This window comes from Numida meleagris, chromosome 19 (assembly GCF_002078875.1).
Source record: "Numida meleagris isolate 19003 breed g44 Domestic line chromosome 19, NumMel1.0, whole genome shotgun sequence".
NCBI lineage: Eukaryota > Metazoa > Chordata > Aves > Galliformes > Numididae > Numida > Numida meleagris.
The window spans coordinates 12,322,356-12,348,965 of record NC_034427.1 but is presented as its reverse complement, the minus strand read 5'-3'; the positions used below and the strand labels follow the sequence as shown (position 1 = coordinate 12,348,965).

At 40.2% G+C, this 26,610-nt stretch overlaps 1 long non-coding RNA gene across 1 annotated transcript; it reads left to right on the top strand.

Annotated features, from left to right (window-relative positions):
* Positions 968 to 13,359, top strand: LOC110408243. The gene is made up of 2 exons (XR_002444235.1): positions 968 to 1,065; positions 11,550 to 13,359. It is a non-coding gene; the product is annotated as an uncharacterized LOC110408243 (long non-coding RNA).

The following is a 26,610-nucleotide window of genomic DNA, read 5'->3' as shown; positions in this document are numbered from 1 at the left end:
GGACAATAAGATAATTACTCTTTCATGACGCTAATGAATTTGCTTTTTGTTTGGATTGATAAAAATCTTAATATCTTTTCTATGAACAGTTCAACTCACTGACATCAGTAGAGACAGCCCAGACCTCCCAGTTCTGCTCTGCCACTTGGCCGACACTGGCTCAGAGCTCTGCTCCCTTCTGGCTGCTAAGTTAGCACTGAGAAGGCTGTCAGGTGCACGTCAGCCTTTTGCACCACCTCTAAGTCGTAAGGCATTTGCTGCCTTGAGAAAGTACTTTGTTCATAAACAGTCTCAATTTGTATTGTTGGCATCAGATCCAGAGCAATCAATTTCCAGAGAAACTAGGGAACCATTAGCTTGGGGTCAGTTTTGTAGACTGTCAAGAACATCAATAGCTAAATTAATGAAGTCTTGTGAGCTTGAAAGAGAGGTGTTACCGTAACATCGGATGCTCAAGAAAATTGAAAAGAGCTGGCAAAAATAAATGATCAACTTCCACCTGTTGCATTTACGGATACACAAAAGAGTGTAATTCTGCTTCTCGCGATTATATTCTGCGGACACTGTGAACGTAAACTCTTTACACTTTAAAATGGCTTTGAAAATACTCGTGTTATGGAAGACTCAGAACTGAAAACGGGTGTTTCATCATTCATTTAACCAATACCAGAATTAGAGAGCATTTGACTCCTTTGATCTCGTGGCAGAACTGTTAATTGGTGAATTAGAAAGGACAGGAAAAAGGGGTGCAACTAATTAGAGCAGGATCCCTGCGCTGTTTGCAGTGACCTGCTTGTGTTGAGTAACTTGCAGGGGAACACAAAGCATGATGTGATTAAACTGTTAGTTGCTGTTGTGGAAATGCTGAGTCACGGCTTGCACCAGTGATGGAGCAGCTGGTGGGCAGGCAGGGCCAGCCCAGGGGAGCTCAGGTGCATGCAATGTACCCAAGTGACCGGAAGGGCTGGAGCCAGGATCCACCCCTTCCCAGACCTCATTTAAGGGTTGGCAGTGGAAGCAAGGGTATTTTGCTGGAGATCCCTGCGTACCTGAGGCCTGCTAAGGGTAAGCAGTTTTTTCCCCCTTTGTTTCTGTGTCCATAGCTGTTGCATTTGAGCAAATCCTCACTTGCTGTAGCTTAGGGCTTTGCTACCCTGCTATTTTTGCTGTGCTTTCCATCACACGATAGCTTTACAGTTGCACTGTTCGTACAAAAAGACAGAATAAAAGTTCATGGTATTTTTGCCAACTCATGATATATTCAGTTAATAACTGAAGCAAATTATTGATCTTGGAACTGGATCCAGGAACTGGCCTGGTCAAACAGCTTAGCCTGAATTTGGAAGGCTTGCTGATCCTCTTTTTGAAGCTAACTATAATGAATCAGTTCTCTTGTTATGGTACTAGGGCAGTTGTAAGACAATCGAAGCAAATACTTTCCCATCTATCTCCATTTAAGGTTTTTCTTTTTCCTCTCTTTAAAAGAACCTTTTCTGTTTCAACTGCTATTTTGCTTTTTGAATGCCTAAGAACTGTGTAATGGAGCTACAAGTTAATCATGCTGAGTACATCAATTCTGACTACAGTTAATAAGGTATTTGCGTAACCCGTGACTCCAGCAAGACCCATTGGGAGTTCTATGCCTGCTACAATTTGCACATACGAAAAGTATTCAGGGGAAAAACAGGTATTAGTAGGAAGTTAACAGCATCAAGTTAAGCACATTAGGCTTTATTCAAAGCGACTGTCAACTTTAGTGGCTAGGTTCTGACCCACTGCAGAGAATATTTATTCAGAAATTACAGGCTCAACTTCGAGCTTTGACTGCACTGAGGTCTGTAGTTCTTACATGAGGTGCAGGAAGGAGGTGGGGAGGCAGCTGCTGTTCGGTAGGGTGAGATGAAAAAGAGTGTCCTCGTGTAGTTTTTCTGTTTGTTTTTTTTTTTCGAGGGGTAAAGCAAGATCCATTAGCATTGTGCAGGTACACCTGATGTAGCTAACTGCAGAATAAAATAAAGATATAACTAGCAGATAGAAATATAGCTGTCTTATGAATCTGCCCAATACGAGTAACAATAACAACAGAACGGCGTGAGATCAGAAGGCTCCTGAGGGAGTCCTTTCTAATCCAAAGCATTGTGAATCAGAAGGGTAAAGGCTCAGATCAAGAGAAGCTTAAAAAGTCATGAAAATAACCCACTGAGATGAGAACAGCTACACACTTGGGAAAATACAAATAATTAGTTAATTAATGAGCTTTTTGAAGAGCTCATTTGGCCACCAAAATATCAAGCAACATAATCTATACCCTTTCTATTCTTTTTGTTGCTAGAATTAATTCAGCAGGCACGTGCAGATCAGCAGTGCTAGACAGGTGGTATATCAGCCAGCTCCCACACAGTTATCATCACGTACTGTGCGAGCTGAAAATGCAAGGTTTCTTTTATAAGCAGCCTTATTAATAAATAAAAGCAAGGAACAGCTTATCCAGCTCAGGTTTTAATTAAAGAAGTAGTGAATTCTAGGGCCCCCTCTGCTCGCGGCCTGTTCATCATATGCTGTGCTCTTTGCTATGAGGCCGACTCCAATCACAGGCAATCAGAAAAGACTCAGAATGGCTCAGTCACCACCTCTAAATCCCAACTCAATGGTCTTCACGTGACAAGAAAAAATAGATAAAATAAATAAATAGAAAAACTTCTCTGACCAGCCTCTGAATTCCTCTTGTGCCTGTTTGTCAGGGTGCTCCTCTTGAAAACATAGATTTCCCTGCACCACACAGAGAGGATAACTTGAGGACACTGCGTGGGCCTGAGACACCCACAAAGTGAATTTTCTCTTTCTGATAGCATTTGTGTACTTAGCTTTCCACTGATAGTCTTTTAGTACTTTAAGTTGCACCTTGGATTTATTCCTTGTGATCATCTACTGAATGTGTGCTGCTGCTAGGTCCTTTGCATTCTCTAACATGGTTCCAGTGATTTGTTTAAATGGGTTATGTGGACAAATAATTCATCTGAGAGGTAAAAGGTGACAAATGTTTGGAGTTAGGCTATTTCTCAGTTAAGCATTTAAAACATACTAACGACCATTGGGATTCATCCTGATAATACACATACATGTGTACATTAATGCCTTAAAACCTTGACTAAAGCTGTTAAATTCTCCTAGTCCAGCTGGACTTTGCGGGGTATGGAGGGATACCTTCCATGCATCAAGGTGTGTCTTTGCTGACTGATTGCGCAAGATTTAATGTTTCTAGTTTAGTTTGTACATCTGTATTTCCAGTGACATGATACTGATATCGCTTCACAGTCTACTTGATATTTAGTGTTGAATACATGGATTTTGCTTGACTCGAACAACGGAAAATAAGGTTTTTGATAATCTGAAATGAAAATTGGATGGTATCTCAATTTTGCGTGTGATCCAGCTGTCTCATTGAATTTCTCTGTCATAGCTGTGACTCTTTGCATTTGAATTGTATATAGGATGAAAATCTGTTTACTTCTGAACCTAGAGATTTAAAAACAAAACTTGACAGACGGAGAAGATATGATAGGGGTTGGGGAAAAAAGGTGCCTGTTTCACAGAGCAGGTTGAAGTAGAGCCAGTAAGAGGACCCAAGTCCTCTTGGAGATGTTCATTACCAGGTTGGATGGGGCAGCCTGATCCAGTGGGTGACTCCTGGCCCATTGCAGAGGGGTTGGAAGTGGGTGATCTTCAAGTCTCTTCTACCCCAGGCCGTTCTGCCATTTTTAAGTCTCCTTAAGTAAGTTATTTATCAACCAAAATTTGGCATTACTCTCTGTTCCACAGGGGAAGCCTAATTACTCTAGCCTCCATCACTAGTGAATTACGAAGCCATCTGCATCTCGTGAACATCTCTGCATTGGAGAGAGTGGAATTTATAGTTATATAATTAGGGGGATGGCATATCCCATATACAGGAAAGGACAGAGAGACATTCCTCTCTTCAAAAAACAGTTTTCTGGCAACACAAATGATCGCATGTTCTGAAAGAAAGAATATTTCATTTTGCTCCTGCTGATATGCAATATGTCAATAAAAATATTAACATATTTTTAATTCAGCCAGTTGATTTTCACTTTGCTTTATTTTTTAATAATTCCTCTTTGCTACCTGAAAGAAATGTGGTACATTTATTTAACCCCTGAGCCAAAGTGGTGACCACTGAATGAAATGTTTGCTCCCATCCTCTGCTCTTTTGCCCCCAAACTAACAGTGCTGTAAGCTTTTACTCTTAGGAGACAGGAAGCGTAGTAGAAAAAGATTTTATGTATTGTATAGTATTACAGCTTCCAACATGTCCAGCACCTAGTGTATATAGGGCATCTGATGCTTCATTCCAGTTTTCACTGCTGAGAGACCATCAAAACTAACAATGGTGCAATTGAGCTCTAACCATTATGCTGGAGATGCACTGTCTTTTGAAAAATAACCTGAAGAAAGGGCTGCTTTTATGCAGGCTTTTATGTGAAAAAGAGGTTAATGATGCTAGAAGTTTGCAGGCATTAGAGTAGGAGGCAGGGAGATGGGATTCTTAGCTGAAATGGCCTGATTTGGGGCAAGTGGGGGAGCTTACTTGGGACCTTGTGTTTTGAGAGGGTGCAGATTTATCACTTCACAGGACATGAGGAAAAAGAAAAGTGTGTTTCTGCTCCTGTCTGCAGTCCCTTAGAGTGCCTGTGCTGCTCGCAAATTTGTTTATCACTGACTCACTAAGACCAGTATTGGGCTGACATTTTCCAGGACAGATTTCTGAAGCTGTGCAGTGAGTTGGCACTGAAATAATTGGCCTAATTTTTCAGAAGTGACAAAGATCCCACTGACATCTTCATTACATCCTGAGACATTTAAGAAGATAACGGCGGGCTCCAACATCTGAAAAATCCTTTTACCTCACCAGAGATTTTACCTCAGGAGGAGCTTGTGAAGATTACTGTGTTCCTAATGCCTTTTGAAATCCTTATTTGAAAGGTTTTGCAGGCGAAGAGTAAGAACAGCAGCACTGTTAGAATACAGTCTTCAGTGACTGTGTTTACTTTCCAGGCCAAAACTGATGCTGGGCAACCAATGATAGCATAGATGAGAGATTCTGGAGGTTAGAATACAGAGAACGAACCGCCCACAGCATTTCATGTACAAAACCCCATATATTCTGTGATGAACTGTTTTGAACTAAATGTTGCAGTGATAATGCTGAATGTAAATCATCCCCAATTTTCCAGTCAGTGCTATCAGTTATCTACGTAGGGTTTCATTCTGTGTTCACTGAAGTAAAATATTTCTTTCCATTGCTTGGTTTGCACAACCAAGTAGAAGCTTCAGAGTTTGCATAATGTAAGCCTGGGAACTTCTCCTTTCTGCTTGTAGTTTATGAAAACAAAACTATTGCTAACAATCTATCAATTACTATTTATGTTGAAATAACATTAATTAAACTAATGAACACCTAGGCCCATCACTTTTCTCAAGTAGCCTGCATTACAAGCAAATCACTCTTCCAGACACTTGGAAAAACCGAGCACAGATTTCTCAGCAACTCGCTGACAATTTTGGTCTGAACCATAGTTCACTTTTAAAGGCAATTAGGAGGATTCCTGACAGAAGTAATATTGTAGTTGTGATCTTATTAGTAGAAGCAGCAGTGGTAAGACAAGTTGCAGTCTGGATGAACTTACTGCCAAGGCTAAACTATTTATTTTCAGTAATACTCATTTTTCAAAGAGCAGATGGTTTAATTTTCTGAAACAGCTGCTAATAAATAGGAGAAGGAGAATCAGAGTTGGAGAATGAATGAACTGTTATCCACCCTTCAAAATTTAGCAAGATTTAAAGGCATGCAAATATTTCAAAGTCAAGTAATAGGTTTTTCTCTTCCTCAGACTAAAGTACTTACAGCCTCAAGTGGTATAAATGTAATGAAGTCTGTAAAATGGCTGTATCCTCGACATTAGTTGAAAACACTGAGGTTTAGATGTGCAGAGTACCAGAATTTTGGATCTCAGTTCTGTGCTTAAAACTTGATGCTTAGAGAGTGCGTTAGTTAAACAATTATATGGCATTTTCCTGTGTCACCACACCTCATGAAGACCATTTTCCCTCTGAACACACATTCTGATAGCTGGTACCAAAGAGTTATGGATGCTATTCCCAGCAGTAGTGAAGATGAGACCTATGCTGCTTTCTGCTTCATGTTCTGTCGCTCATGATTCAGTGGCTGACAAGAGGGTATTGCTGGTGCCTATTAGGATTGGGACATTTTTCTTATCCTGTTCCCTACTCTGTAATTTTGGTAGTTCTGGCCTTGGTGAATATGCTCTTCCATGGAGCAGAACTAAACAGTGCACATCTGTACAAAGTCAGCTTGCAGCTGTAAATGATGTTCTTATGATTTAGAACAAATCATGAACTCTGAATTGCTTTTCTGAAGAACTGACAGTATTGAACAGGGCATCTTGGAAAGCGCTCACACTGTAGCTGCATCAGGTGCACTGGAAGCTTCAGGCTTTCCAGAAGTAATGACACAGACCTTGTTGGTGCTAATTCCCCTGGGAATGGACTCCACTCTTGACATTTTCTTGTAGTTGTGCAGTTAATAACCACTTGCTAGTCAAACACCGCACTAACACAGGGGGGACTGGCCTCCTTCATCCTTTTATTAATCAAATAATGGACTGGAAAGGAAATGGATGTATCTATTAAAACTTTTCTCAAGCAGAAACAATTAAAATGTTCTGGCTCATGAACAAAAACTAGCTTGCCATGAATCTTTGGCAGTGATGAAAATCTACTCCAAGTAATGAATAGCACAGCCTGAGTTTTAACACTCGTGCTATTGTGGCTCCTTGAGCATTGGATGAGGATATGGTCTAAGCAATACATTGACTATCTCATCAGTGTAACCAAACTCATGCGGGTAGTCTGGTGTAAAATAAAGCTGATTTACAGAAGCATGTGGAAATCAACTTTAGCGCTAGTTGTGGTTTCCTTCATTGTCTTTTAATCAAGAAGAAACTGAAATCATGTTTTATCAATGTCAGCTTGAGTGTTTGCAGAGTATTATTACCACATGCTCTTGTAGTTCATTCCTTTTTGCATCTTCATTCTGGTTGGAGATTTGAATATTCAGGAGCATGGCATATTTCGTTTTTTACTTATTTTCTCACTGTAGAGAAATATGTAGGAAACAAGAAAATAGGTTCCTCCTTCTCACTCTATTCAATGAAATGTCATTACTCAAGGGAAATCTGTACGTGTTCAGTCACTGTCTCCATGGAGTTGAAATGTGATTATGTAGTTTTTTGAATCAAGGTTTGCAATATTTGCACTTCAAATATCATTCATAGTGGATGAAGATTCAAGGTATACATTTCCTTACCAACAATGTATTTTTGGGACAATACCGATTTTTTAGTTATGTTGATCTTTCATAATTATTTTAATATTTACCATGAGTTGCCGTCCCTGAGTTGAGACTGTATCCATTGGACAGATTTAGAACTAATGTGCTAAGTGTCCTTTTCTTCAGAGCGGAGATAGTGATGCCAAATTTAAATTCTCTTTCAGTAAGGAAATAGCAAACACAGACTCTGTGATTCTTGCTGCTGCTTTTTGCCAGTAAGACATATGGGAAACTGAGCAACAATCCTATCTAGATACGGCTTGCCTTCCCAATCATTTAATTTTGTGAATTGTATTTGCCATGTTTTTAAACAAATTGCAACTAAGACCATAATGCTAGCCAAGACTTTAATTCCCTTTTCTGGATGCCTTTCTTCAGTTTAATAGCAATCTACCAGGGAGGAGTACTTTAGTTTAACCTAAATAACATCTTCCCCTATCAAATATTTATCTGTGTTCCTTGATAATAAGCAAACCTGGTAAAAATGAAGATACTTTATTGTCCATTAATCTGAGTAGGACACAGCATCAACCTATGGTTTAAGCGTTTACTCAGAGGGCACATTAAGGCTGCTCCAGATTACTTTTTCATACTTACCTGAATTGATTAGGGATGTTTAAGAAAATGAAACTGGGATTATTTAGCTGCGAATAGTTCTATAGTGAGACTCTCCTTCCTACAGAGAGAGTCAATAACACTGCTTTCCACTAGGTTGGTTAATTGCATCTCTCTGTATCCTGCCCACTTGGATGACAAAACTCGTTATGCATGGAGTAGAGCAGTGACACACCCAAGTTTTAATAGCATCATGGGAAGCAGGGCTAACAGAAGATTTCAACTGAATTACATGACATAGGTTATTTGATTCATTATTCTCAATTTAGGGCTTTCATAGTTGGGTGCCTGTTATAAAAGGAAAAGGAAATTGGAAAGGGTAAGATTGGTTCAAAATGAGTATTGCAGTAAATTACATTGGGACTTTCTCTGTTTCACTATTCTCAAATGCAGTTTTGAAGCTCTGTGGATAAGTTGGCAGCATTTCTTCCTCTTCTTCCTGAGAATGAGAAAGAAAAATGGTCTTTAAATTGAGTAAGCCTAATTGCCAGGAGGCAGAAGAACACGGACCCAGCAGTAATTTACACTAACTGACCAGTGGTGAGAAGCGCAGTTTAGAGTGAGTTCTGTGTGAAATTGCACAGACAGACTTCATTAGGAGGGAAGTTCCTGCTGGGTAAAGCCATGTGTATTCATTTCTTCTCTAACTCATTTTCTCTCTGTTAGCAGCACACTTTTATTGCCCACACCATTCGTGCAGTTCTGCACAGAGGTGAGCTGGTGTGCGGTTAACCCTTCCCCAGCTTATCTGTCCCTGACTCTTGTTCCCCATAGCACAAATGGCTGAGAAATGGTTTGTGTAACTGAAGACTCCACAGTTGAGAAGTAGCCATCTCTCGAGCCTTTAAGTGCAAACTCATGAACCCATTCCAGGGCATTTTGCCTTATTCAAGTATTTGGGCCATCTGCCCTGCTGGCATATAGATCAGTTTTTTATAGATCAGTAATGTAGATATACTGAATATTTTACAATACTTTAATTTTTGCGAGTGCAGGAGACCACTGTCACTCCAGGGCAAATCAGAAACAAGGTGGGGAAGCTGAGTGGAAGGAGGCAGATGGACTAACAGAGAGTAATACAGTAAAGTTTGTTCTCCTTTGGTGGTGTGTTTGCTTGGCATCCAGTAGTGTTTATTATTCCAATGACAAACAGGCTTTTTTCCTCTTGAATGTCACTGCAGGATGTCTTGGTCTATTTTAGAAGCTATTTTCTTTTGCTATTTGTTTTGCAGATTCTTCTCCATATTTGTGCATATTAATGGTTTTTATATCAGTTTGAATATACATCATTTGTTGCCACAGTGTGAAAGTGAAGGGAATTATAAGCAACATGTTTCTCTAAGGAAAAGTAGTAATCACGATGGTAAATGATGATTTGGATGCCAGTTAATGATGACTGATGCACGCCAGCTTCACTTCTCACATAGTTGTGGAAAAGGAATAAGCTGAACACATGCATGCTGAGGGTTGCACACCTCCATTGCTGCTACAACCCAATTGGTAGAAGAGGATTCTTGGTGCCTAATCTGAGATTCAGGCTCATCTCAGCTGGAGTAACTGTAGGTGAATCCTTTTGGAGACTTCCTGACTTCGAGGTTAAATGTGGTTCTGCTTACACTGTGGCTTGAACAAAGTGCTAGCAAAACATAGGAAATTATTCAGGTGCATCACTTAAAGGTGGCCAGTGTGTTGCTGTGAAAAGATGCAGCATCCAGCCTGCGCAGTACCTCTAGCCTGAGGAACTGTTTGCAGCCCTGGAAATCCTGCTGCTTGTCACTAGTGCCTGGCATTCAAGATGGCCTTTACTACCAATGCTCAAAAACAAGACAGGTGGAGAGTAAAATGCCTTGGCCCTAACATCAGAGGACAGATCGTATGGCAGCATGCACAATTAAGAGCTAATATACCCCATTAGAGGAGGATGAGAGGAAAAGAGATGTTTGTGAAGCTATGGATCTAAAAAGTGAGGAACACAGGGAGAGAGAAAGGGGCGTCCATCTACAGCTAGCCAATTTTTCATTTCAGTATTTTTTCTTTGGCAATATCTGCAAAACCTGGGAGGCAGTTCTGAAGTGTCCTGGTTTGATCTCTTTGCACAATTGGAGTAGCGGCTTTGATAGCATTTTTCTAGATTTAGCATGAAGTAAATGAAAGCTTTACATTTTATTATTCTATTCCCACTTGGTACATTTTAGGCTGTTTACAAAATACTGTATGGTTAGAAAAACAGTAACAGAATTCTATATTCATTTCTCTAACTTGTAGGTCAAATCTGATCAGCTTACAAGTCAAAAGCTGCCTTCTGCCCTAACTGTAAATGCAGCTGAGATTGAAAGTCAAGATGTGGGGGGAGAAAAGCTCTAGTGTTTTCTTGTCTGTGCTTCATGCAGCTATATTGCCAGCTAAATTATTCTTTCAGGCTCTATATAACTACCTTTTTCTGCCTGGAATAAAACAACTTCTTAATTTCAGAAGGCCAGGTTGTTTGAGCCGCACAATAGGATGTGGCTTCTCTCATAGATCATCCTCAAATCACAGCTCCGAGCGCTAAGGGAAAAATGACTTTTTCTAGTGAAGCCAAAAGTTATGAATAAAAAACTTAAAGGAAACAGACTGTATTGTATGAGGTGTTATGTTTTTTGTCATGGTCCATTTTTTTGACAATAATCAAACTTGTCTGCAATATTGCACAAGATAATATTCCTTATAGAGTCAGCAGTAAGTTGGTCATTTATCACCCGTTTATCAAATTCCTCTCTTCATGCACACATTCCTTCTCTGGAAAACCAGAGAATAGGAAAAAGATGCTGCCCCATCTGACTGAGACGATGGTTTGGGGTTGGAAACAGTGTCAGGGTTGGGGGGACAGCTCTATACGTTGAATTATGAAGGTTTTTAACAAACTGTTTCTAAGTCAGACTCTTTCATTTGATGAGGAGCACTCAAGCCACATCTGTATTATGATATTGACTGTGTATTGTTTTGCTCTTTCAGAAACTTTGAATGTCAATGAGTAATGTAATCAACACTTAAGAGAATGAAGGAAATAAGGTGGTATATAGCTGAAAGGAAACAAAGTTTGTTTTTGCTTTGGGCTGTAGAGAATTTGTGTACTTCTCATGTGAATCATATACACCTGAGCTTTCTCATAACAGAAATAAATGGAAGAAGATCTTTCTGTCAAAGATTGACTAAGAAAATTGAATTATACCGTATTGTACCAGTATCATCAGTCACAGAACTTCTTTGATTCTGATAATTTCAATGTATGTTCTGTGAAAGAATCTATTTGTGTCTTCTAAAAAGGTGGTTACATTTCACAGGAGATATTTGATACTAAGACAATATGCTTTTTTCTAAATGTTCCACTGTGGTTTTAGCCATTTACATTTCTGATAGCTTAATGTAGACTGTTTGCTTCTGAAATGAATGCCTTAGATGATTTCCATTAAAATGATTCAATGCGATTATCATTTGTCTTTTTTCTAATTATGCACTCTTTTAGCTGTTCTTTCAAGACCAAAACCCATGCAATGTCTGCATTTGTGACCTCTGCTTGGGTGCAGCAAAACAGCTCTGGAGGCTCCCAGTTTGGGCACAAACTGTGTTGGATTTTATCAAAACTCTGCAAACATCTGGACCAGAAGAAGAAATGAAAAGATGCTTGTGGTTTAAGCACACTTACATCTCCAAGTCTTGGCTCCCTGGGAAGCAGGGAATGGCACATGGGAAGTGCAGCCCTCTTATTTGTCTGAGGATAGAAAGCTGGAGAAGTAATGTATTTGAATGAATGCAAATTACTGAGAAAGGAAATGGCAGTGCCAGAATCTGAAGTAAACAGCCTTGTTGAAGTCTTCCCATCTAGCAAAGTGGGATCACTCCCATCTTCAGTTTAAAAAGCTAAATAAATAATGAAGCTAGAAATTTGACTCTTTGACACCAGTGCAGAGCCAGCCCGCTGGCTGCTTTTCTCCGTGTGCTCTTTTGGCAGGATTGCTTCATCATTAAAAAATGAAGGCTCATTTCATCCGACGGGCTGCCAACAGCCTAAGCAACAAGACAGCCCCTCTGTAAGCTTATCCAAAATGAATCAAACACCACATTACTTAGTTTCAGTATTTCTAAAGATGTCACAGCATGAACTGAAATGAATTGCATCTAAAGGACATAGTACCGAGTAAGAACAGATTTTTAAAAATCTCCTTTAAAATTTAGGCCTTTTTTTTTCCCCTTTTTTTCAAGCCTAGCAGCAGTGTAGAATTGCAGATGGAGCAGCTTCCTGCTGCTCACACCTCCGCTTCGCCTGGGAACAGCAGGAGCGCTCACCCGCGCTGGCAGCTGCACACTTGTATTTAGTACATGATTTTTTTGGTCAGGTTTGTCGTGAAGCTGCTCAGATCATGTTCTCCCTTCTTGGTGTGAGGAACTTGAAGACCTTTCCCGCTAGTGTTTATTCCCTGTGGTGTCCCAGGCCACGCAACCACTGCTCCTAATGCAGTTCTGGCTACGAGCCTGCCCTGATGCCTGTCAGTGCTGCAAACCTTCTGCCATCTTCTTAGGTTAAGTTCTCTGGATGGCTGTCACCTGCAGGATACTGGGGAGAAAGCAGTGCAGCTGAAAAGATGTTCTGTGATGTAACTGGTCCATGGAAGTCAAGCCCACGTGGCCTCCTGAAAACTCTTCTCAGGCTTCTGGCTTCCCTTGCTGTCAGTCCTTTTGAGGCAGAGGTGAAACAAAGCCGTTACCATTTCTACAACTTGGACAACAGCTCCAGTTCAGAGAAACCGCTTGGGTGTGTTACTATCTAAGTAACTGATTTATTATTTATAACACACAAAGCCTGGTTGCATCTACAAACAGCTGCACTGGCGTGTTTCTGAAATGCAGAAGTTGGGGAGGCTGATGGAGAGCTCATGAATCATTCAGAGGGCAGCAGCGGTGCTGCTGTAGGGGCTGCCCCAACTGATGCCATCCCCACCCTCCTGTGCTTTCTGCTGGTTTTGCCATCGTATCATTGAAATCCTGCCCCCTCCAAAAAAAACCTGACCTGCTTTACACGGTCAGACACTGATCAAAGGTATAGTGCAGTGAAATAAATAAAAATTGTAGGTTTTTAAAATGCTCAGAAATACTTTTTTTTCATGATAATGCTAGCATAGCCTCAGTAAAACAGAGCAAACAGGTGCATACAGTACTGCAGTTACTTCAGTTACTACTGAAATGTTGTAATCAGCACACTGAGTGCAAATCTCATGGAATCACTGCACCAAAAAAAAAGAATGGGTTCCATTATTCTGATGTATTTATTGCAAAGTTCTGTTACTTGTCTAAATTAACCAAAAAATAGAGTACACTTCTGATTGTACTGTTTTTATGACATTTCTTGTTAAAAAAAAAATTGTGCAGCATATTCTGAATATTAGCAAGTGCTTGCTCCCCTGGTCGGAAGCTAGTAATAAAAAAGTGTAATAAGCTAATTTCAGTTCTAAATAAACTCATTCCCGTATTGCCTCTGGAAAATGCGTGAGAAGGGCATTGCACTGGCAGAAGCCAGCTTGGATTCTACCTGCTTCTGCTTGTCTGCACCCTGCTGAGAAATCCAAAATGAAACGTTTCTTAGCAAATGAAATATCAGAACAAAATTGACATTTGTTGCAGTACTGGCCCATGACATTCTCTGTCCAGTTTTCCAAACACCTAATCCATTCAGAGAGCTTTTAAAAAGGTTGAAGAATAGGCGCAAACCCACGAGTGTAATTTCTTTTATTGCATATAAAGTACAATCAGGTTGTAGGATGTTGGATAAATAGTATTCCATTCCTGCAGCTGTGAGAGCTTTGTACTTTCTCTGTTGGAATAAATCAAGAGGCCACAAAAGCAAACGAAACAATTGCTTAGAACGCATGTGGGTTTAGCTGATATCTGTATCTGAGTCATATCTGCAGCGTTAGGAAGAGGGCAATAGACATAATTAAACTCTGTATAGAGTACCTTCCTCTAACATTTCATTTTAGTTACTGGTAGCTGATCCTTTCTACACTGCAATCTCTCTGAGCAGTCTTTCATGCCTGTGAACCCACCAAAGTGGATTCACCGTTTTATGTTTTTTTTTTCCCAAAGGAAAAACTGCCTGAACCTCCCCTCTAACCCACTTTGAGGCTTCCCATTTCAGATTGCCTAATGAGGTGTCCTTAGAGGGGAGTAGAATTGTTTGTGATATCCCCTCACTCTCTCAAGGGAATGCTTTTCTAGCGCAATACATGTGATTATTTTTCTCAGTCATAACACCTCCATGACCTCAGTGTGACAAATGAGTCCAGCTGCAATCCACTGCTGTACCTGCTGCCATAGGGGAAAAAATCCATCCAGATGAGACTACTAAACAGCTTTGCTAAATGTTGCCCTCAAATGTGAACTAGCCAATAAAACTGCCTTCTTCTATAAGAAAAATTTTGATTTTTCATAAAAAAACTCAAAATACCTGCATGCTTTGTCATTAAATTGTCAAGTTGGGGGATTTTTTTTTTCTTACCATTCCCCCTTCTGTCTCTATGCTCCTGCACTATTTTGAAGGAATTTAGAGCTGCAACATTGTCTTGAGTTCTTAAACAGAGGATTTTCTTTGTTTTAGCTTCAGAAGTCTTGTGGCAGTTGAAAAAGAAATGGATTTACTAATCTATGGCAACACAGTCTACTGAAATGTTAGCAAGGTTGTACTGCATGGGAGAAAACGTAACTAGGGTTGGTTGACTTGGGTTACAATTTCAATCAGTAACTAAATCATAGAAAACCTGACACTTTTCTAAGCGAAAAAGCCTACAACAGTGTTCTTTTCCTTCTTCCATGTGCTCCAGACAATGTTTTCCATTGTCCCCATTTTCTTCCCTTTCAAATCTATTCCTTAGTGCTTTTCGGATACGAAGTAGTTAATTTTTCTAGGGCATTTGAAAATACAATTCATTATTACCAACAGCCTCAGATTCTTCAAGCTAAAGATGGGAGAAAACTGATTATTTTTTGCTAAGCCAGTAATTGGAAAACTGATTACCTGTTAGCAGCCCCAGTTTACTCTGTTCAAGAAGAGGAAAACATTGACCTTTCTACCTGTCACCGTGAAGTGAGTCACGGCTGACAAATGCTTGAAGCCGATGTGAGCTATTTGCAAGATAAATCAGCATTGCAAGTCACCCTGCTTTATTTTTGTCTCAGTACTTCCGACGGGCCCACAGAAGAGCCTCAGGCTCCTCCTGTCTCATCCAATTACTCGCTGGGTGCAGCCACGCTGCCTCAAAATAACTTACCAGACCATTTCTTGCTCTTAAGGCAAACTGAGCTCCCACGACCGTGACCTGTGTCTCCCAGCCAGCACTCGGGTGAAGGCACTGGCTGGGCACCAGGGGAAGCTGCCGAGATGCAGCAGGAAAAGCCTCCCCAGTCAGCAGGGGTTGGGTGTGGGGCTGGCTGTGCTGTGCTGTGGCCCAGGAGCTCCTACTCGGCCTTTGCTGGGTGTCAAAATGGCGGCGGGCGGGAAAGCTGAAGGACACCAGTGCCACACACGGGTGTTTTTGCTGTCATCTCCCCTTGGGGAATGGATGTGGCTGAAAGTTTGGGAAATAACGGTGGCAGAACGTGCCTAGAGCAAGCTGCCGTAACTTGTCACCTCCAGGTGATGAAGCCACACCGTGTCTTACAAGCAGCTGATCTGAGTGGAGTGCCCTGCTCGATTTGGGGCAGGAACTTGGTTCAGAATGGGGGAACTTCCACATATGGTGCTCTGCTGAGCTCCTTTTCCCTCTCCCCACTTCCAGCCTCAGCTGTAACAGACAGTGCACCAATGCTCAAGACCTCCTTTTCTAGCCAAGGTGAAAGATTCCTTGCTTAGTTTCTTAAAATACAACTTGATTGCGAAGTATTGGCTATGACATTAAGTTTGGTTTGGAACTGATGGTACGGTAACGGTTTTAATTTTAACTCTCTGCTTGAGAAGACTGACTCGTAAACACTGGCTGACGGGCATATCTTTCATCTCACTGACAGTAAACCCATCTGTCAAAAATTCCAATTAATGTTCAGAGGGGGAGAAAAGTAATGCAATTCAAATTAGGTTAAATCATTTGAGTTAGAATTTGGAAGTTTTCCCTTTGAATATCTAAGATCTTTCTTTAAGATATTATTTTTCATAGGTGATGTCCAGTCGCAGTGAAGTGGTGGCTGTCTGAACGCTGCCTTTGTGCCTCTAGAAAGGAGTGACCGGTTCAGGACTTCTGTTTTTCATGTCCTTGTTCATGGTTCTGTCTTATCAGTCAGCAGCAATGCCTCAGGCTGGGAAGCTTCTTGTTTCTTGGGGTATGTCATTCACTGGCCTTTTTGCATTTCCCTCAGAGAAAATATATGTATTCCTTCTACACATTCCATTAGCTATAGATACTTGAGAGCTTCTTAATTACATTTTAAAAGACATGAAGTCAAATACACAGCAGGTCAGCAAGCACTTTGCACATTCTGAAGAGTGTTTTCAATGTTCACGAATGAATTTGTGTGGCCCCCACAGAAACGCCTGAATAACCACATTGCAATGCCATCTGAACGTGCAACTTTGACATGCACAATAAAAGCCAGACATTTTGCCCATAGAGATATACTAAACACATACTTGTGATGATAGTTCAGTTGAGAATCTTTCCTATTCACGTCCTCACTTGACACTTTTCAAAATCAATATTCTAGTCTTAATTTGACAGTTTAATAAATCAATAGGCAAACATCTTTGTCTCTGTTCACTTTCCTTTTGCACGAGCCATTGCTCACATGGACGTTGGAAACACCGCTGAGCTGACAGCATGAATGTGAATGGGTACATTTGTAGCTGGAAGTAGCTGGACTCAAAATGCATAGAACTCCTTTCCTCCTGCTTCTCAGTGCTCTGAGAGAAACGCAACTGCCCGATGTTTGTCAGCCCTAATTTAAGTGTTTCTGATAAGTCCTGGTTTGTAATGGGGTGTCATACCTTTGACTGTATCCATTTCAATGTCAAACGTGAAAGACTCAGTCACAAAAAACTGATATTACCAGCCAGTATTTCTCCAGTATGAGGCAGCTAATGATATGAGCTATGTGGCATTAGGTAAGAAATGACAAATGGATGCCCTTACGTTTGGATGTCTGTTATCTGCACAGTTGGAGCTTGCTTGAATGAAATTACTGTAACTGAAGAAAATGAAATGAAGTGTTTACTCCAAAGTGCATTTTATTGCCGTAGGAAAAACTGCTATAAAGTTTTCAAGTATTCTAAGGAATAGTTGTTTTTTTTTTTTTTTCCTTGAGATTTGGAGGTGTTAGGCTTAATTTAAGAAAAAAACTTTACTCTCTATACAGTATACACACAGTTGTCGTGATTCTTATATTAATATAGTGTGATGGAGGAGGATGATGTGCTAAGCACCTCGGTTTGACCTGCTTCAGACTTCAAGGATCAAAGGAAGGCTTCCTGGTGCTTTGGGAGAGGTTAAGTACTTAACAACAAAGCCAGCCCTTGTGCAAGGTTTACATATTGATTGCAGAAGTTTCTAGGCAAGAATTTTAGAAGCTCAGCTTCATTTTTTTTTTTTGCTGCTTTTTCCCTTGTAATGTTGTTCTTGGTGATCACCAAAGCTCTGCAGCCCATTACCCCCAGTCCAGACTCTGCATTACATTCTCAAACATCCTATCTGCTGTGAATGGAAGTTGGCCTTTCTAGCCCACAGACATATTGATGCAAACCCTACCTGTTCTGTGGTATGGAGTCATTCACCTTTGGGTGTGACACTGTAGCTTTGCTGTGTTTGTCAGGGATCTAATCACTTTGCCGAGCTCACATTTTTACATTTTTTTTTTTCTGAGCATATTTTCCATGCTGTCACATGGGTGAATCTTGCTCCTGTGGCATGCAAATGCCATTGGGCAGGTACCAGTCAACTTGGCCCCGAGGGCTATGCCCTGATGGGCTGCACCATCAGTCCAAGCATGGGTCCATTCTGATGCTGTGTAAAAGCCTTTTACTCTGCAGGTTTTTATAATAATGATTCTCTAGATGCCTCTTTTCTTCCCTTCTTTTTTCCATTTGATAGTGCAGCCCTGGTTCAATGCTCCTAATCAAGTGAACTCAGATTTGTTATATAATTAATTCTTCTTGCAAATTCAGAAAAAATTATACCTGGCAATGCAAGGGGAGAAGTAACAGAAATACAGTGTCCTTAGAGATATACTGGTGTGGTGATTTTCTTCACAACTGTAGCTACTGCTGATACAAAATATGAATAATGATTTAAAAAAACCCAACAAAACAAAAACAAAAAGAAACCCAGAAAATACAAACCCATTCCACTCCAGATTTTAAAACCCGAGTCTGCAATACATGAAAAAGTAAAAATGGGAACAACCAACACCTGTACTTCTGCATAATGTAGCTTCAGTAAATTCACAGAACAACTTACATAGAGCTTTCCTGTGAATCGATCTAAAATTCTGTATCTCTGCATCAGTACGCAGGTAGACTGGAAGATAAGCAAAGCTCCACTGAAAGAGGACTTTAATTTGCATGCAAATTTATTGATGAATAAAACAAAAACAAAACCCAGTAATTCTAGGTGTGAGACGAAAAGCATTTATACCTAGCTCTAGCATTAACGATGTCCAAGGTCTCCTACCGTTAGAGGGAAAAACAAGTGTGCTTCCTCTCTGTAAGGATGACCTGTTTTATTAATCATAATGGCTTCATACAAATGAAAATAGTAATTGATCTAATTTACATTATTAGTATGTAAATTATTCCTTAGTGAACTGCATAGAATGAAATTAGACTAGCCACTCGAAAGACTTGTTATTTGTCTGTGTGTGTTCCTGCCCTTGGTGTGAGATATTTGCTGTACAGCTGGCAAATTCTTAAATGATATTTAATTTCAGCAAAGAGCAGCACTCTGCAGATGACGCACATGAAAACAGCTATCCAGTGTTCTGTTTTGTTACAAAGAGCCTTCATATATTTCACAACACAACGTTCTTTGCTTTTAGCTTTCTCACACTTTATTTCTTGCTATTTTTAATTCTTATATGGAAGCTGGAAATTAACCTGTATTTAATCCTATCTCTTCTCTCATTTAGTAAGCACTTATTTTTGCTCTTCAGTGCAATGGCAGTAAAGCTGGATTGGCATTTAAGTTATTAGTCATTTGCCCTCTCAGGAGAAGCAATGTTCGACGCACCATATTTCTCACTTGTTCTCACAGACGAACATTCATCGAGGTAGGCTGGGTATATGCCTGAATAACTCTCTATTTCTCATTCATTTATCAGCTTTGCTGATGACTCAGTCCCATGGGATGATGGTTCAAATCAGTGGGAACTGAATGCCATAAGCAGTCTTCAGTAGCAGCCTGCATCCACGTGGATCTGCCCTTCTGCTCACCAGGGCTGCAGTTCCCTGCAGCTCCTCACCTGAGATCTGGGGCACTGAAAGCCAGTGGAGTACTACTGGGTGGCAGCTCCTAAAGGACATTCACAGATGAGACATATTTTAAAAGGGTGTTTTTTCCAGGGACCTTCCTATTACATCCAGTGTGCTGAGGTGTTTAAAATACACAGTAACACGGTGCTTTTCTATTGGGCTTCTCTTCCGAAGTCACAGAGGGCCTTGCATAATATTTGTATGCACCAAAAGCCTGCTGAGATAATGCCCTCCATCACCAGGTTGGGCTACAGCAGCTGTTTCACAGTGACAAGAACAGTGAAAGGTTTTGGGAAGAGAATTCAGAAGCATGTAATATTCAGCTGAAATTGTAAAGTAATTGTAGAGCAACTGAAGGCAGTGTCTGATCCAGTGCCCTGTTGTTAGTCGCCAAAATGGTGAAGAAAACCCAACGTTATGAATGCATTAACACTAAATGAAAAATGGCATTGCAAAGCAAAGTGGCGGGTGGATGCATTTGCTCATTATGTAATAAATAACCCAAGCAGTTAACGCCTTTGCTGGTTAATTGCTTTACCTTCCATTTTAGACCAGAAGTCAGATTTGAATGTAAATTGGGTTGCCATGTTCATCATGTACCATTTTTTATGACTCATTAACTTTCTTCTACATTTAAACCACCGAAGGCATTTGAATTTCAGACTTGCAAGCACAGTTCTCACCATTTAAAATTTCAGCAAGGGATCACAGATGATCTGAAATTCATTACTGGCCATTAAACCAATACTTCAGATCACTGAAGAACAAAGTGCTACTGCAAAGATTATTCGTTGTGTGAGTGCTTGCAGAGCTCTCTGCTATCTGCAGCCAGGCTAATGAAGTATGGACATGTTTACGAAGGATTGTTCATAAAAGATCATTTCAAGCACTCCAGTCAAATCTTTCTGTTTGGTACATTAATTGCGCTTTTACAGTAACAGTGGGGGTCTTAAAAGAATAATTTTGTTGTTGAAGATTCATTTCCAGATCATTTTCTCTTTTTTTTTTTCCTGTGAGTATCCACAAAGGTAGGTTGAGTTACTGCAAATGGTATAGCCTGGAGGAAAGCATGCATTTTTAACAAATTGTAATTGCAGAACACATTTCCACGACAGAGAGCTTTTGCACCATTCATCCTTTGAACCTATTTTCTTATTTAATATTTTCATAACAACTTTTTTCTGCTACAAATCCATGATGTTGAAAATCCTTTCAGGTGTACCAACAGCACATACCTTGCCACTCCTGGTGCCCGGCTTTGGTTGGCAGTGAGTTGCAGTACCTGCCAGGATAGGGAGGGCCTAATGCTCCACAGCACAGCGGTATTTGGGGGGAGGCAGCATCACCCAGGGGTCAGCAGTCAGCCTGGCCAAGCTTCCTTCTATTCTCTCATTCTCTACTGTGTTTGCTCTTGCAAATCCAGCCCCAAATAGAAGTGGCCTTAACCTGACACTTCTATTTTTCTGGCTTTCCTGGGGAAATTGAGGACATAAGGAGAAAGCAAACTCTTTTTGGTCTGTCTAGTCTGGTGCTAGCTCAATTCCATCACAATCTGTGCCAGATATTTCCAGGTGCATGGGACTCACCAACCTGCCTCGGTGTGCAGATGTTGCAGTGACTGCATGCCAACTTCCCGGGATGCTTTCCTTCTCGGAATGTGTTACTAAGACAACAGTTCCACTCAATTCTTTAATGCAAATTCATATTTTGAATGATCTTAACCAGTCCTTCTGCCACTCCTTGCATTTCTCCAGTCATTTTTAGCTCCCACATTGCCTCAGGGTAGTTGCAGGGTGCTGACTTGTTAATTATAACAGTCTTTCTATTCTCTGTAATGCCTGAGAATATGCTGGCAGATGCTGCTATACTTGTTCTCATTTAGAACTGGTATAGGATACTGGTGGGGAATGACTGCTTGATGGCCGTTTCATGGCTCAAAAGGCAAGTGCTGGGTTTCTGGTACATACTTATGTACATATTCATCAAAAGAATGTAGCATCACATTGTGGTTTCGAAGCATGATGATTCAGTTCACTGACACGCCATTCCTCATAACATGAAGGGGACTGAAAACCAAACAGTGGGATGAGAAGAATCAGATTTAAAGTGAGGAGAATTTAAGCTTACTAAAAAACCTATATATTAATGATCCTCAAAGAACCCATGAATGTAGCTCTGATGTAGCATTGCTGAAATTAAGCATTCATGTGGAATATTACCTTCCTGGGGATTTGACTATTGCTATAAATTTTGCATAGAAGGTGCTCCATGTTAACAAAGATGGTTGGCAGTAGAAAATCTTACGACAGGAAGAGAGATTAGATCAAGAAAACACCCTAATCGCATAAATCATTACTCCAGGGCAAAATGTAATGAGTATTTTTTTAAACATGAGCTGTCTGCACTGTGACATCCATTTAACACCGTACCATCACGCCACACCAATAATTTGTTAACTTTAATGAAATCCTTCTCCCCGCTCACATCATCCATGCTTTTGATTAGTCTGAAGGTATTCACAACAATACTCAGTATCGATTTCCCTATAAAGACTGTTTCTTGGGCCCTGGGGAAAGGCACGGGAGCAAGTGACACTTATTGTGACCGAACAGATTTCAGATTGATGGGCTGCTCTGCTATGACTAAAAGAAATGATAGGCACCTTGTGCTATTAATCACTTCATGACAGTCTGTCCTAATTGCACTATTTTAAAATCTGTATAGAAAATTCAGCTTTCAGGGTTAAGCCATCCTATTGCATATCATCCATCCTAGTAATGACATCTATGTTTTCAGGACAGAATGTTGAATAAAAATGGTGCAGAAGAGCAGATGCTATACTGAGGCAGTTTCCAAGTTTTGTGGCACCTTTGACTTTCGAGCAGACACAAACAAACTCCCACACAGAACATCATGACAGGAATGTCTCTGCAGTCACAGGTGAAAATCTGGAGCAAACAAAATAGCCTCATTTGAAAGAACGATTGCAAGAGAGGGATCTGTCTGAGGCACCATATTTATCCACTTGATGCATATGTGTGTTTACTTGCATCTACATAGGAAAAATAGTCTGACATATACAGCTTTTACTTCCCCATTGGGGAAATGCAAGTATCCATTTCACCAAATAAATTATGGCCATCTTTTCAACTGCTTACACCTTTTCCTCCCAGTCTCTCATTTCAAACTCAGTCCTGAACACCAAGGATGTTGATCACTGGAATTTTGCTAATTCCCCATGGGGAACCAGAGTTGCTGACTTCCAGCCTTATCAGCCCGGAGCCAAATGGAGCTCTTTGTCTTACTGTGTTCTCTTTTGTTCCATGAATTACAGGTTTGATCCAAATCTCATTTGACTCCCAGTGTGCATTGGATCATTTTCCTGTTGAAAACTGCTGTACTTCATTCTGTGAGCTGTTAGGAAGAGGTGAAAGCCTGCACCAGCTGTGGTCTGGGCTTGGTGTCATGCTCCTGATGCTCCTTAACCACTGATTAAAGGTATCTGCAGAACTGATAACACCAACATAGGGAAATCATACTAAATTTTTTTACCTGCATTTCTCTACTTGTAAATTGAAAAAGCAAACAAAGCCACAGCAATTTACCTATGTAGCAGAGGTATTACAGGGTATCACAGAATTCTTGGTGCAAAATATACTCTAGTTACTATGCAAGGCTATGTAGAATCATAGAATCATTAAGGTTGGAAAAAACCTCTAAGATCATCTAGTCCAACCGCCCGCCGTCCACCAATGTTGCCCACTAAGCCATGCTTCTTAGTACCTACATCTACACATTTCTCGAACGCTTCCAGGGACAGTGACACCCCCACATCCTTGGGCAGCCCCTTCCAGTTCCTGACCACTCTTTCAGAGAAGAGGTTTTTTCCTAATATCCAACCTGAGGCTCCCCAGGCACAACTTGAGGCCGTTCCCTCTCATCCTGTTGCTAGTTAAACATGTTATCATGTATACAGGTATGCGTTTTGCAATACAAATGGTGCTTTTAATTGCCTCGTACTCTTTTTCTGGCACTGGCAGACAATTATTCTGATACTTCTTGTAATCATACACATTCTGAAGCATAAACTAGGTATGTCTCCGTCATGTAGTGTTTCCTCTGCGCCCTCACTGTGTGCTGGAGAAAGGAAATGCACGTTCTTCCCTTGTGCAAACTCTCAGTCACCAAGAAGTTTGTTTGCTCTGTGTCTTTGTGGTGGTAGATCCCAAATGTTGACTCTGTTTCTGGCTCTCATTTTCAAACAAAGTACTGCACTGAAGCATCAAAAGGCTGTAACCTTTATAAGACCACAAAAATCAACACCTGCTTGCTAGTATTTGCACCAGTTTTAAGGTGGTGAGGTCAGGGCAAGAACCAGGATTCCTCAGTCTCATAATGATAAAAATAATGATGCAAGGGTGGTTCTGTTTTAAGGAAAGGCAGTGGGGTCTATCAAGTCTGCATGCGCGCCGTGGGGAGAGCAATCACATGTCCCCTTGGAGATCTGAGTGGCACTGGGAGATTTGAGGTGAATTTCAGAGCTGCGGGTGAACACTTCTGCTTGCTGCTTCGATGGGAAACCAAGAAAGCCGTGATAGCTGCTGATTTGCTGTTGCCACAGACTGAGTTAGTCTCATTAGCACACCATTTCATTAAGTTTTTCTCTTAATTGCTTCTTTGGGTTAAGCTTCAGTAAGCAACTAAGAATATTTTTCTCCATGCAGCAATAGAGAAAGTGGGAGATGTATAATATGCAATATTTATGTGTTGTCAACAGAATAGAGATGGGAACGTTTTTACTTTGACACAGCAGATTTTTTTTTTCTTGCTATTTATTATTAAAGAGCAACATCAATTGCTGTGACCACAACGAATGAGAGTTACAGGGACTTAATGTGAGAAAGAAATATTATTTTTGACCTTTTTTTTTCTCCTTAATTTCACCAAGGGCCCTGAAGTTTGATCACATTTGTCATACCAGGGGGAATCAAGCTGAATCACTGAAATTACAGTGGCTACATCTTAAAAAAATACTGCTTTTGGCTAACTGATTCTAAAATTCCTGCCATGGAAAGTATTAAGAGTTTTAAGCAGTAGTATAATATTTGCGCTTACCCGACTGTCATATACATTCTCACTTGCTCTGAGTTCATTTCTCACATGTATAGTAATTACTATTAACCATAAGAAATTTTCGGCTACTGAAAGGCACTGTCATTGTGGTCATTTGCAGTTATTCAGTTTCAATGAATCAAGAAGCCTAAAACCCTCCTTTAATCTCATGAGTTATTTCAGGAGCCCTCTTCAGCTTCATTGTACTGGGTTTGGCGTTGTAGTTCCTTAGCTTTGAGCAACTTTTTTTGGCCAAATATCCTTAGGAATAAATAATAAATATAATAATATTTATTATTATATATATATATGGGGAAAGCTATATATAATAATAGCTTTCCCTCTCCTGTATTTATTGGTAAAAATGCTTCCATCTTAATTCTTTCCTGACAGTACTTACAAGGTGCATGCACTTACAAGTTACTGTATGATGTTTACACGGAAAATGGCTTTGCTGGTCAGAAAGCTTTTTGTGCGTGGTATGGCTGCTCACCTCTGGAAAATGAAAGGCAGCAAGTTTTCTTGGCTTGGTGGATTTATGTTATCTCTACACGAGAACATTCCAATGTCTTTTCACCATCCTGAGCAGGTTAAAATCGCTGTCCTTGTAGCTGAGGTCTTGGACAGTATTGCCCCCAGCTCTGCCCTTCTGTCCATTATGTTTTATATATGACAGTATTTTATAGTTGCTAATGGTGCTTCTGCTGAAGTCTGGTGTTGCTAAGTACACACCAGCTCAGTTTTTCATTCTGCTTAGCTGGCAGCATTAGCTGACTGTCCTTAAACACTGTCAGAAGTCAACATAAATACATATAATAATTTTTTTGCCTGTTAAATTATTATTTTTTTCTTCTAGAACTCAAGGTTAAAGTAAAACATATTCAAAAATTACAGAAAGATAGTTGGAAAATGTTGTCTGGAATTATTAAGCTTGTCTAGGGCTGAGTTATCCATTAAGAGATGTGCAGACCTGGGTGAAAACCGAAATCAAAGCGCCAGTCATAAATCTTCTGACTCTAATCAGTAACTAAGAGATGGTGCAGAACGATCCCTGTTCTGGGTCACGTTATTACTCTGAAACTAAAAGGCCTAGAAAGGTAATTTACAAAACGAAAAAAATATTTAGTGGTGATATTAAGGAGGGAGCTGGGGCATTAAAAACCTTCAGATTCTCACAGCAGTTGCAATCCAGGCTTGAGAGGTGGCACCAGTCCCTGAACATATTTAAAATGGATTTACAGATTCCACTTGATGTGTTGTATTCCGCCAGTGTTTTCAAGGAGCTGTTTGCAAAGCTGTATAGTCAAGTTGCTTAATTTAAGATAGATACATACAGAAAAAAGCTCGCGGAGGGAAAATGCTGAAGAACTGTAGTCAACAAATTAGCAAGTGCTTACACTTTTGAAGCTAGAAATCTCACAACTGGACCTTTTAAAACAAGTAATTGGACATATGTGTTTTTCTCATGAAAATAACCAGTTGGCAAGCATATTTATGAAAACAATATGAGCAATTAGATTTGCTATTATACATTTTATTTTATTGGCAAACATTCCTTCTGCAGTTTGAAACAAAGAAGAAAATGTGATGAGTAGCTTTAGGATGACACTAAATATTACACATAAATGCTCCTTAGCGAATCTAGCCCAAGCAAATCTAATGGAAACCACTGATTTTCATAAAAGGAAATAACATTTGGTTAAAGTTTAATGTTAAGGAAATGAACTGTCACAAAGTATAAGGCTTCAACAGACTGAGAAGGGATGACAGCAACGCCTGTTCCAGGCCCAAATGCTGCTAAAATGCCATGGTAACACTCATGCATTATTTATTTCCATGACTAAATATAAGCACTTTTGTTATCCTGAACTGAACCACAATTGGGAATTAGAGGTTTTTGATTATTTTTTTCATAAAGCTCATCAGTATTACCAATCTATCAGTGTTACCAGGCAGGGCTTGCAATTCACCA